The sequence below is a fragment of the Temnothorax longispinosus genome, chromosome 10 (assembly GCF_030848805.1).
Source record: "Temnothorax longispinosus isolate EJ_2023e chromosome 10, Tlon_JGU_v1, whole genome shotgun sequence".
NCBI classification, from domain to species: Eukaryota; Metazoa; Arthropoda; class Insecta; order Hymenoptera; family Formicidae; genus Temnothorax; species Temnothorax longispinosus.
In genome coordinates this window covers 15,358,123-15,370,622 of record NC_092367.1, presented here as the reverse complement: position 1 = coordinate 15,370,622, position 12,500 = coordinate 15,358,123, and the positions used below count along the sequence as shown (strand labels likewise).

The following is a 12,500-nucleotide window of genomic DNA, read 5'->3' as shown; positions in this document are numbered from 1 at the left end:
TATAAACCTTACAACATTTATTTTCATAGAAAACATGCTGGATTTCAGTCAATTCGATGTAATAAAATCTTACAGAGTATCCTGTATAATTTTGTAAACTTTCCTGCTCCATGTAAGATATACGGCTCGAAACGAGATGTCAGTGTGAAACGATATGTCAAGATAATAACGCATTGAAGCGAAAAACATCGGAAAAGGAAAAGACTCGTGACGTAAAGAACGCAAGGATGATCAAATATGAAAAATCTCTCATATATCCTTAAGCTTATCGTTAGATTTAAATCTTTCAAAGCCTGCTCTCCAATTTCCGTCTTATCTTTCACGTATATTACCATTCGGAGCATTCGACGTTTCGGATGCCATATCCGAGAAAAAAAGATCGTGACTTCTAAACTTTGCGGTTTAATAAAATCCGGTTCGAATCCTTCGACAGGCCAAATATTTGAACAATTCCAATTTCCACACACGCCGGATTACAGGACGCTCGCAAAACGTCTCGCGGACGCGTCGCCGAATTCTTCGATCGTGTGTTTGTCGAAACGCCCGCGATTCTAATATTACAAATGCTCCAGATCGCGATCCGTCGCGGATTCAAAGACAGCTTCTCACCGGAGAGCTACTACATCTCGCGACGCATTACGCACACCCTCCGTCGTAGTGCGCACCCCTTCGAACCCCCGTCAACCCTCTCTCGCCACGGAATCGTACCTTTTTCTCCATCGAACGTCATCCCCCATCGGTTTCGGCGTGCTGCGTTGCTACCACCTGATGGCGAATTCACAATTTTTCTAACTGTTCACAAATGTAATTACGTACTCGCACTCGATCCTTACGCACTATCTCTAGTCGCGAGCGAGCGGCGAGCAGAAATATAAACAGACCGAGCTACCACCGAACGCGACGGTAGCTCAACGGAGACTGAGCACTGCTGTGCGGCTACCAAGAGAAGAATAGTGGGAGGTCGGCAGGGCCGTAGGGAAAGGGTGCCTCGACTCGGATGTATGTACGTGCGATGCACCCCGAAGGGGTATCGATATCGAGGGAATGTCCTACCTGCGAATTACCGGATTTTTATAGAACGTACGGGAGAACTAAACGCTCTCTCCAATGGGAGTCACGTGCACCGAATGGGGTAGAATTCCACGGGAACTCCGCATCATTTGTGTTTTCCTGTATAGACGGCGTTTGGGAAATTTCCGGCATAAGAATAGAACAGAATATTTATTGTATTTTCAGGGTATTAGTCCACTCGGAAAATTGCGAGATACAGAAAAATAAAAAGAATTCAATTAAGGTATAAAGATAAGAGAATGATTACGAAAATTAAGATTGCACTTTTACCAAGTGCACATTTTTAGATTAGCTCGATAACGTCTTTGGCAATTTTTCATTAAAGTCAAATGAAGTTTTTGCAATTAATGTCCTAATGGAATTTTCTCTTATTAGTCCTTATGTTTCGTTGCTTATTAACGCAGCTTTGCATATGCAAAGCGACTTTTCGTGTATTTTCCTTTTTGACGTTTGAAGTAAAACACGCGGCTTTGCACATCTATAAAAAGTCTTCTCTAACCCTTCTTTCTTTATATCTGTAAAGGGTTCAAATTACTAAAGAAGAATTTTCTAAATATTTTTTTAAGATTTAAAATAATATCTCTAAATCTGAATCAGTGAATAGTAACTGTGAATCAGTGACTATTCGCTGATTCAGATTTAGAGAGTACCTAAAATATCTTTTTGGTAATTTATTTCGAGTCTCAAAACAAATATTATAGATTTCGATGATTAAAATCGACAACTGCAGGAAACCCGTGCATGTTAATAAATTAGTTATTCATACGCCACCCGAAACTTACACCCCTTTTATACGACGTTCCTCGATTGCAACGATACATGCAACAAATCCTGCATCGCCCACGCAATTTCACGCGGTCACGTCATCGTCGTTTGTCCGTCCGTCCGTTCGGACGACGCGTGTGCGTAATCGCCGTCGGGTCCGAAAAGGAGAAAAAAAGCTGCACCATAAAATCCGCACGCCCTTGTTCCTGCGCGCGATGTCACTCATTCGGTTGAAGGGATCACCCGGCGAGTCTCCCCTCGCGTATCGCCCTTCCTCGGAGGGTGCAGGCGTTTCTGCGCTCACTCCCGTCCTGCACCCGATTAGCATACGGCCGGCCGGCTTGCGTTGGCGATGTCTCGATGAAGCAGAAAATCGAGGCTCCAAGTGACGGGCCACGTACAGAGCGAGCTCGCTCACGTGGCTTAAAAAACATTGCGCAAAAGAGCAAATGACGATGGCACGAGAGATCTCGTATTTATAAATAGCAAGGATTATTTCGACGACCGTTGCGTTTTGGATTATATAATTATGTTAAAAGTTCACATTTATACAATTATACACGCCTATTATTTTATTTATTACTCTTATTCCTGTTCCACTTTAGAACTGTGTTGTTCTTGTTATTGTACAACTCCGCGACGTTTTCAGATCGTAAAATAATTATTAAGTGAAAATTATTGTCGCCAAAATTCAGACTCTTAATTAAATTCTTCATTAAACGTGCCACTTATTGAGCTCTCCTACATCTCGATTTTAGATTATTGATCTAATTATCAGATCTGAGTGTGCATTTCCATCGCGCGAGGGTACATTATGATCAAAACGCAGTGCCCCTGGAATTCCTGTGTCTAGCGCATTAATTAGATTCATTGTTATGCTACAGTAATTCACGTATTCATTCGACCGTTCAATATGCGGTAATATATAATATTACCGTATAACTTGATGTTTTTGGAGCATTACAAAAAGGGAATATATATCTGGATTTCCTTTTCCTTCTCGCTTTTTTTACATAAAAATCTCTAATGTATTAGATCTGTAGCTATTGGTATTAACTATAATGATTTATGAGTTACACACACAATATATGTATATACAATTCCAATTCCACTGCAATACATCTTCATAATTAAATATTTAACCGCGGAGTAATAAATTAATAAGACAATAATTGACACTTTGACGTGACAAGAGAAATCACGACAGATATATGAATATATCTTTTGCCCTTCGCCTATCCCGTAGAAAATAGAGATAAAGCGCATCTACCTTGGCAGTTCGTGCGCCAGCTATGCCACTCCTGAAATTGATCGTGATTGATCGGCCATTAATTTTTTATCTAATAACGAAGAGTGGCGCGACCGATAATGGACTCGGGCTAGTTAAAGCGCGCGGCGCTTATCGAAGTTTCGCTAAAGCGATTACGCTCTCGCCAGAAATTCGATGTAATGTTATCGAGTTTCGTTAAAATTCACTTATACGGAAAAATGATTAAGCTTTTATGCGCGAGTCTGTATCTAAATTTGTCTTGTCTGAAAATTACATTTCGGCTCGGTGTTATTTACTACCTAAAATTGAGTTAAACGAGAGTCAACAAAAGTTTTAATGGCATCTACTGTTAATACGAAATTCCATTAAAGACGTTATTCGATAAATCATTTGTGTTTCTAATTATTTAAACATTGATTGATCTACTTTCAAAATCTGAATTAAAAAAACACTGTTAAATTCGTGTCAAATTATATTCAATTTGGGTTATTTTTAACCATTTATTATAGGTTGCTTCTACTCAATACGTCGTTAATTTATCCAAAACAATATTAATTTAACTAAAAACTAAACCAGTGGAGTTAAAATAATACTGTTTTGCGTTAAAATAACAAATTTCGACACACAGTAAATTTTATTCTTTAATATTTAACGGTGCATTACAATAGTAATAAACATTTACAACAGCTGCATAATTGTTTTCAGCATGCAACAAATACGAAATGACTTCGACACAAAAGACACTTAATTATTTAGACGGAACTACGTCGATCAAACTTCTATTGCCCCACTTTGTGTTTATCAATGCGTGCGTAACGGTGAGTTCGTATAACAATGGCGTTACGTGAGCTGGCTATCCTTAATATCCGAGCAGTTCGAATTTATTTCGCCACACAGTGCCACACACGCTATTATTCAGCCCGCTTTCTCTGACGGCCTGCACTTGTCCGTATAAAATCCTACTTTTCAGTATAAAAAAAAAAAAAAGAATTCCACCGCCATCAAACGACTTTTACGAGAGTCGTAAAGCTACGGGTGTAACGCCGGAGGGCTGCGTACGTGTATAGAGGTACCTAGTTCGCGTTTGTGTCCTGGAAAGGATCGGAGGCTAGTCGAAGTAAAAAGAATAATCCAATAAGACGAACTAACGAAAACTCGCACTTGCGACGCATATTCGAAGGACGATTCTCGTTTTATGTAGAGGGATAAACGTCCAAAAGGTATCTGATGTAGTCGTCACAGAAATTCTATACCCTAGAGCTTATAGGCCTGCTTTTACCGTGATACGATACTTTTATGGAAAAACGCGTATCGTATATCCCTCTTTACCTGATGGAGAAATAGCTATGGTATTTCTGGAGAGTTAAACTCCAGTGACGCACACTCGAGGATCGGCAGCCGTAAATCAAACCAGGCCGCGGATTTCGGCAACGCGCGAGTTCGGCTGGGCGAACGAGAATGTATCCGTGGACGTCGTAAAATTGATATTTATCCTGGCTGGCATCCAGCGCGCGGAAGCGACGCCAGCTTTTCCGCGGATAATGCCGCGGTGCGGCGTAATTATTTCGTTCCGGAAGCCGCAGACGCCGGCCCGGTTTTTCCGCCCGGAGGGGGAAGGCGGGGGGGTTGCCCGCGTTTCTTTTCAGTCGCGGATTAAAAGCAGGCGTGTGTGCGCACACGAGGTCGACGGGAAAATTGACTCGCTCGTCGAAAGTCAGAAATATCTTGAATGGCAAGACACTCTCGCGATCGATCGATTACTTTTGCCGCTTGACATACGGAGTATAATGTCGGATAGAAAATATAGGCGCGGTAACAAGGTAAAATACACGGAAAAAGCCTTCGAGCTATATATTGAGCCAAGTTTTTTTTGTACTTTAGTATACTTATAGATATTAGCGAACAGGTTTTCTCACAGTTTTCTCACAGTCGTAATCAATATTGAGTTTAATGTAGCTTGGTAAGTTTGATTTATTTTAAAGATCATATTCCTGTCCCAGTTTATGTTAAAGTATTTAAATTATAGCCACACGATACTATATAAGATATTTTGAAAATGATTTAAAAGGCAGAGAGTTAAAAAAGCTAAATCATCGCGGAAATGTCAAACAAATTAGACGTCAACCTTGTTCCTAGCGACGCGACGCGACGTTCCGTTGCCGTTGTCGTTATTAAAGAATGCGATTTATACGAGCGACCTCTCCTTCGGAGTCACGTTCGCTCTTGGCTATATTCCGGGATTATCGGATGTCATCGGGAGTCGATATCGCCGCGTAAGCTTTACTTCCGTAAAGTGCACGCGGTAATCCCGACGTGCCGCCGGACGTTATCGGTCGACTCCACGATAACGGAATAATCTGACCTAGGCGGATTTTCCCCGAGCGGAAAATTCCTGGAGAATTGGCGAACACACGCGACGTATATTGCACCGTGTACGAGATGTCGATAACCGCCGAGCCGGCGATTTCACCGAAGTCGACAGCGTAACGCGAATATAGCCTGAACAGACCTAATTCCCCGATTTGTGGACGGTTCGTCGATCTCTGTCCGCAAAATTTTGCGTTATGCAAATTTACTCGTGACGGAAAATCGCGTTGGCGTATTTGACGTATGTATTAAATATTAAATGAGGAAGATTAATTGCAAATTCTGCTCGTACGTGCATACCATTATGCTGCCATGGAAAATAAATATTTAGTCTAAATAAATAATTCAGTCAGATACATATTGTTAAGATTACGATTGATATTAATATTAATTAAACAAGTATATCATGCGGAGACACGGATCTAGAAAATTATCTTTATATTTATCTTTGGATCAAAAATTATGTAAATAATTAAGTAAAATATAATAATTTAAATTTTAATTAAATTATTGCATTTTATGCAAGAATGCACCATTGCATGCATTACTTTAGGATTGCAGATAAAGCGGAAAGTGCACGTTCTCGCAAATGATATATCGACGACGCTTTCTCGCGAATTATCCGTGAATAGATTCGGTCAGTGTATAACCGTGAAAGATGCAGAAACCGGAAATAGCTGGTATCACAGCTAAAGCATTATGATGTCGACAGGCACACCCACGACGCGCGATTTTGAAGCGAAACAGAAAGGGAAAAAAGAAAGATTGTTCGCAGGTTACTCCGCGCGAAGAGATTTTAATGACGTCGTAATTCAGCAAGTTCCGTAATGCCACCCAAAATTCTCGGTTTCATATTGCCGGTCCTCCCCCAGAAAAAATTATACACTGCAGGAAGTTCCGACATTCCTTGAATTTCAGAGAAGAAACCGCATGTCTCCGTTACTTTACGAGTAATCGAAGACATTTGTTTACTCAAAATAAAAAATAATTGAATTTATACAGAGTATACATATTTAATACGTATTTTATACGTATTTAATACGTACAACCAATGCATTATTAATCTTATTAATATAAGTCATAAAATAATTTTTTATAAATATAGCCTTGACCAAGAAACCTGTATTCTAACTTCTTTGATTATTAAATTTTTAAATATTACTTTGTTTTCATATTGTACCGATACAACAGTTATGAAGCACTTCAAACGGAACACTAAACTCTGAACGACGAGCAGCTTTCTGAATATTTTATCGAGGAACTACCGGCGGGGAGCGATAAAATATTAAGATCGACTTCCGATGTTCAGGACGAGCGGCATGGGTAACGGTAACTGGAGCAGGATTTCCGCAGAGAAAAAAAATCAGAATGATGGCAGAAAGACCCGTCTTTCTTGTTTACGTTGCATACGTTATATTATTTTCCTAATTAAGGAATAGAGATATAAAAAAGATTTTTGCTATCCAGTTCTATATATTATGTATATTAAATATGTATATAGATGTATAATTTTTATTTCTAATTTCCTTATTATTTTTAAATTAGAGTCCTGCTTCAACTTTTCCTCAAATGTTTATTAATTGCACTATCGCTCACCAAAAACGTATACATATGAAATGTGTATAATATGTAAATGTATGTGAGTGTCCGTAGTATATTGAGCTCAGGTCTGTGGGTTCGCTAATCCCAAAATGACGGTGCGGATCGGTCATCCCTGCAGAAGCACGCGTTACTAAACCCATTAAAATACCAAGATGCACTTTTACAACGCAAGAATTCAGGCTTTCCGACATTGCATTATTTCTTTTTCTTTTTCTTTCATATGGCTTACGGTCGAGAGCCATATAAGTAGGCCTAAAGCCTGTTTTTGCTTGTTATGTTTCTTTCGATGTTATGTCCAGCATTCCCTCCATCTTTTGGGTAGTTTACCTTGTGCTCATTTTCCGCATTTTACTAGTTTACTGTCTTCTATCCTGTCCACGTGCTTGTTCCAATATATCCTTCATTGTTGAACCCACTTTAGTCTCGTAATAGACAGGACATGATAAAATGGGTTCGACATTACGTCATTTAATCGTGTTCATTAGATAAACGTAATTGATCGTTTGCTGTTTCAAGCATACGTAAAGTACTTAGGGAGTCATAACAACCGCCACATCTTCGCTTCAGCAGAGCGAGTTTAAAAAAAAGAGATCGTATCGCTGGAGAGACGCGTCGGATGCACTTCGACGATGCACCGATCCGCCAACGACGAGAGGAGAGATGCAACACCGGTGTAATAATCGCCGTGGTCGCGCTCTCGGTCGAGAGAGTATCGTCGTGGCGCGACGACGGCGACAGCGAATTTCACGGTCAATCGGGCCGCTTTCCTTCCACAGCTCGCTGGCGGTCTCTCCTCTCGATTTCGGACGCACGTGTGAACGCGCGTACGACGCGCGCTGCACGGAACAATATGTGATATTCATTTCACGGCTCGTTAGCGAAAACAGTCGCGCTGCGCGCGCGTTCGTCCGGTCGCGCTTCGCCGAGCGTGCCCGGAAGGGAGAGCGCAAAAAAATGCCGTCTTCGCCAAGAGCTTTCCGTGCCTCCTACGAACATGCATGCGTCTCTCGTCGCAAAAGCGGGGCTACACCTCGGATCACGTCGCGTAAGACCGATTTGCACACCCTACTAGTCGGCTCGAGGTTTCGGCCGAGTAACCTGACTCGATGGGGCTCGAATGTGTCAATACGTGCTCGACCACTCATCCGAGTGCTCGCGTGTGTACATACACACACGTCCGAAAAGTCGTCTCAGCTGCCGCTAGTGTGTGCAAACTGGCTATTACCGAGACGCCAAACACGCACTTTCTCCCTTTTGCAACCCCAGAAATCCCCGTGCCGCGTCCTCAGAATTTTCTATTTCGCTAGAAGCGTCATATGATGCAAGATATTCGACTTTTTTTTTAATTCATCATGTATTTAAGTGCCTTATTATGTACTTAATGCTCTAAGTATTTAATACTCCTAAAAAAATTAAAAAAATTAAAAAATATCTTTTGTAAATTCTATCTATCATCGCATACAAAACTATATAAATACTATACCATTGACATACTGCGGCACTTCCCTATAACAGAGTCGTTAGGTACTGATACACTATTTTATTCAAGTGTTAAACGTATCGTCTATTCGTTAGAATAGCCGGATAATTGAAGATAACGAACTTTCCGAAGCTGAAGTGCGCATCCGTCAATCGCGGTGAAGTTCTGCAAACAGGCGTGGCGACAGCAATTACCGCGGGCTTCGTTTACCGCGACTGAAGTACGCGCCCGAGTGTGGGCGGGGGGGTTGCTCTGTTGAACGACAACGTCAAACGCGTCGCAACGCGAGGGGTGCGATGCGTCTTTGAGTACGCCCACACCCCCTGCATATTTATTCCGTCGGGATCTTTTGCGGCGTGCCGCCCCTCACTCGTGCACGACGACCCTCGAATGCAACTCCGACTGTTCTCTTTTTTTCTCCTCTCTTTTTTTCACTTTCTCGTTTTTATTTTTTTAAATTAAATCAACAGCTAGTCGCGCGTATGTCCCTTTTTGTAGTAAAATAACCGCGTGCGAGGGTTTGCCGTGCAGGGTAAAAGGTGTGTAGGGTGCGTTTAAATGAGCATCGGTAATTTATTGCTATATGAAACTCGCGCGTGGTGCATCAAACGCGGCGACCTCCTGCATTTTCGCGCGCGAATTCGCGGCACGTCTATCGCGTTTATTTAATTAATCAGCCTCGGTGGGCACGAGCATTTCCAACGTAACAAATGTCGCGGAACATAAATTGTATATTGTGATGTATGTCATCACTAGCATTATATCAAATTGTTTTGTATTATCTCTGTATTAACTGACAATAAATGAATAAAATCCGATATATTCTCATTAATCACAATCACCTATTCACCTGTTCAATAAATACTTTCAACGTTGAAACGCTGGCAGACAATTATCCTACAATTAGCGAATATTAAAACATAAAGAATTATGCCTCGAGATCAATATTCTTCTCTTCCTAATCGTATTTGCCAGACGGTGGTCTCGAACATCGGGTGTCGTAATGGTGAAATTTACGCTCTCGTTATGCGACGCGAGAATCGCCGAAAGCATAAATCGCATTTGATTAACGACAGGCGCATAAGGACCGACACTGACGAGCTTTGTAAGGGCTGCGACACCCGGAAGATCGCGCGGATATGAGAAGCGACGAGATGACGCGCCATTCATCGAAATCCGCGGATTTACGACGTGCCTTTTATGTCAAACGTGCCGCAAATCCTCGCGCGATGAAACAACTATAACATATGGGACACGCAGAGCATCATCCCCCTTATACGAGAAATTCCTGTGGCATAAAGAAAAGTAATTCCGTAATGGAAATGGACGTTACATATTTTCATAAGGTAAAAACATTTTTTAGATTTTTTAGATGACAGAAAAAATACGAGCTAAACTAAATTAGAAACAAGATTAATTCGCTAATTGAAGTTTTTAATTTATATTTATTGAATTTTCATAATTGTTAATTGGAAAAAAAATTTCAAATATTTTTCACTGTTATTAATTTAAATAATTTAAATAATTGAGTCTTCTCGATATTATCGACGTCAAATCCCGCCTGGATGTAAGAGTCTTCGATAACTATTGAGCATTTTTCCTAGAGATTTTCGTCGTTAGTACAATTTCAAAATGGATTAAAGCGGAAAAGTATTAGAAGTGAACTTTGTTGATTTATCTTCCTTTATCTTCATTTTTCACGTCGAAATTTATTATTTTATCCGCGGACAAAAGGACTCTTATCCAGTCGCTACTATCTTCTTTCTTATTATTTCTATCGTTGCAGCGACAAAGATAGAAAACGAAATGTTCCTGACAATTCGCGGGATACATTCGTGTTGCTCGGCAAGATCCATTGTCGCGGAACGACTCGCTTTACCTCGGAAAGACCGTAGTATTACTTGCAGCCAGAAGGAAAACCAATCATCGCTCTATATCCTTCCTTTCTCCCTTCCACGTCTTTTGTCATATCCTTGCCGGGTCAAACCAGACAGGCTAGTCAATGAACGAAATCGTTTTCGCCGTCGATCGACTATCCAACCAATCGTTCTCGTTCGAAAAGCTGCTTTTAGGATCGGTGCCCCAGTTCAATTCTTGTCGCGAACGTAAATGGATATCCGTGATTTTATTTCATCTAAATAAAGGCCGCAAGAGATGGGAGAGAGAAGGAGAAAAAGAAGGAGAGACATCGTGGCTCGAGATTTCACGGAATATACTGCATGCAACATAAATAATATTTAGCTAAATGAAATATTTATCTGAAAATGTACATTAAAATATTTATACAATAAAGTAATTATTGCGTTCTGCATCGCACAAATTTCAACCGTGGATTCCAAATCTCATCAAAATATATAGGTATATTTATCGATTTCCTATTACCGCGATCATACTATAGCGTTACCTACATCTGGTAGCTCCATCGAATGTAATACCCAACTTCGATTTATCTCTCCTTATCAAATGTCCATCTAGAACTGCCGCGAGAAACGCGAGGAGACAGTCGTGCGAAATCCTATCTGTCGAATCGTATTATAAGATAAAAAGAATCGATTCCACTTGGTGAGGTAAAAGAACACCATTAACGGCGACATCCATCGCCGTATATTGTTGCGCAATGTAAGACGTAAAATTGTTTGAACAACCGTATATTTGCGATCCAACAACTTCCTCGAGCTCAGTTCGTTTGCTTTCCCGATTTCACCGCGAAACTGCATGCATTCGACTCCTCGATGTACACTGTACCTCTCGATTCACGTGTGTGTCTACCTTGTTTGGCAAACAAAACTTGAAAGTGGAGCCCTCGCGGAGGCAAATATTTTTTTCGATACGCGCATAATACGTGCTGATCAAACACCACTTATTTCATTTGCTAACTGATGATGAATTAATTCTTTATTTCGACAGGTTTTGTCGACGTAATCGTACGAGATTATACGTCTCTCCGTTAAATCTATACCGAAATTGAGAAGCAAATACTTGATGCAATATTCATGGCATGGCAATCATTATTTTCGTCCTATCGTTAATTGTTAATTAATAATTGTAATTCATTTAATTAGGAATCTGTTTGAATCTGAAGAGATGTATAGAGAATAGAATATAATACGAAAACTGCACACACTTGTAATACGAAAAGCAAAAAAAAAAAAAGAATAATTATTTTAATTTCAACTAAACAAAAATACCTTTTTGTAGCGTTTTTCCTAAATGACAATAGATTTTTTACGGATCTCCAAGATATATTTAAAAAAATAAGAAAAAAAAGAAATCGCCCAACGTGGGGCTCGAACCCACGACCCTGAGATTAAGAGTCTCATGCTCTACCGACTGAGCTAGCCGGGCAGTTGTAGGAACGTGAAGTTTTTGTCAAGATAGAATGTATGCATGCGTTCCAAATGTACTTGCGAACATAGAGAATTTACAATATGTGCGTATGCATATAATTATGTAATTTCTACAAATTTAATTAATCCTATCATATTCGCATAATGAGAATTCATTATCGAGCATTCCATGTTCAATCCTAATTAAGTACCTTAATTTTCAGAGTGCGCATTCGCATTCATTCATATTATTAATGCAGATAAAATATTATTGATTAATTTACAGTTACACGTGCGATAAACGGAGCTCTCCGCGCATAAACTTAATAGCTTAATAGCTTTTTTCGTGACACATATCGTTCTTAATTATTTAAATAAACCTAATGTTGCGTGTGTAATTAAGAGATCATAAAACAGCGCGAAACTTCGGAGAATAGAATATTATAACAACCGGATAAAAACAGCCTTATCGCGCATAGTAAATTTCCCCTTATCACATGAACGAACGCAACGCACGCATAAAAAGAAAGCCTAATGAGGCTATAAGCACACGGACCATAAGCGAGATTACCGCTAGACACTTCCCCTAATAATTAATGTCGCAAGTGTCGCAAAATTA

General features: G+C 40.2%; 1 protein-coding gene and 1 non-coding gene across 2 annotated transcripts in view; both read right to left on the bottom strand.

Annotated features, from left to right (window-relative positions):
- The window catches only part of LOC139820898 (uncharacterized), a 61,279-nt gene extending 60,375 nt beyond the window's left edge, over positions 1-904 (bottom strand). Inside the window, exon 1 of the mRNA XM_071791481.1 lies at positions 709-904. The gene's annotated coding sequence lies outside the window, so the exon portion shown is untranslated. The remainder of the gene's footprint in view (positions 1-708) is intronic.
- A 10,923-nt stretch (positions 905-11,827) lies between these two features.
- Trnak-cuu (transfer RNA lysine (anticodon CUU)) lies at positions 11,828-11,900 on the bottom strand. Its single transcript has one exon. It is a non-coding gene; the product is annotated as a tRNA-Lys (tRNA).
- Between the last annotated feature and the right edge of the window lie 600 nt (positions 11,901-12,500).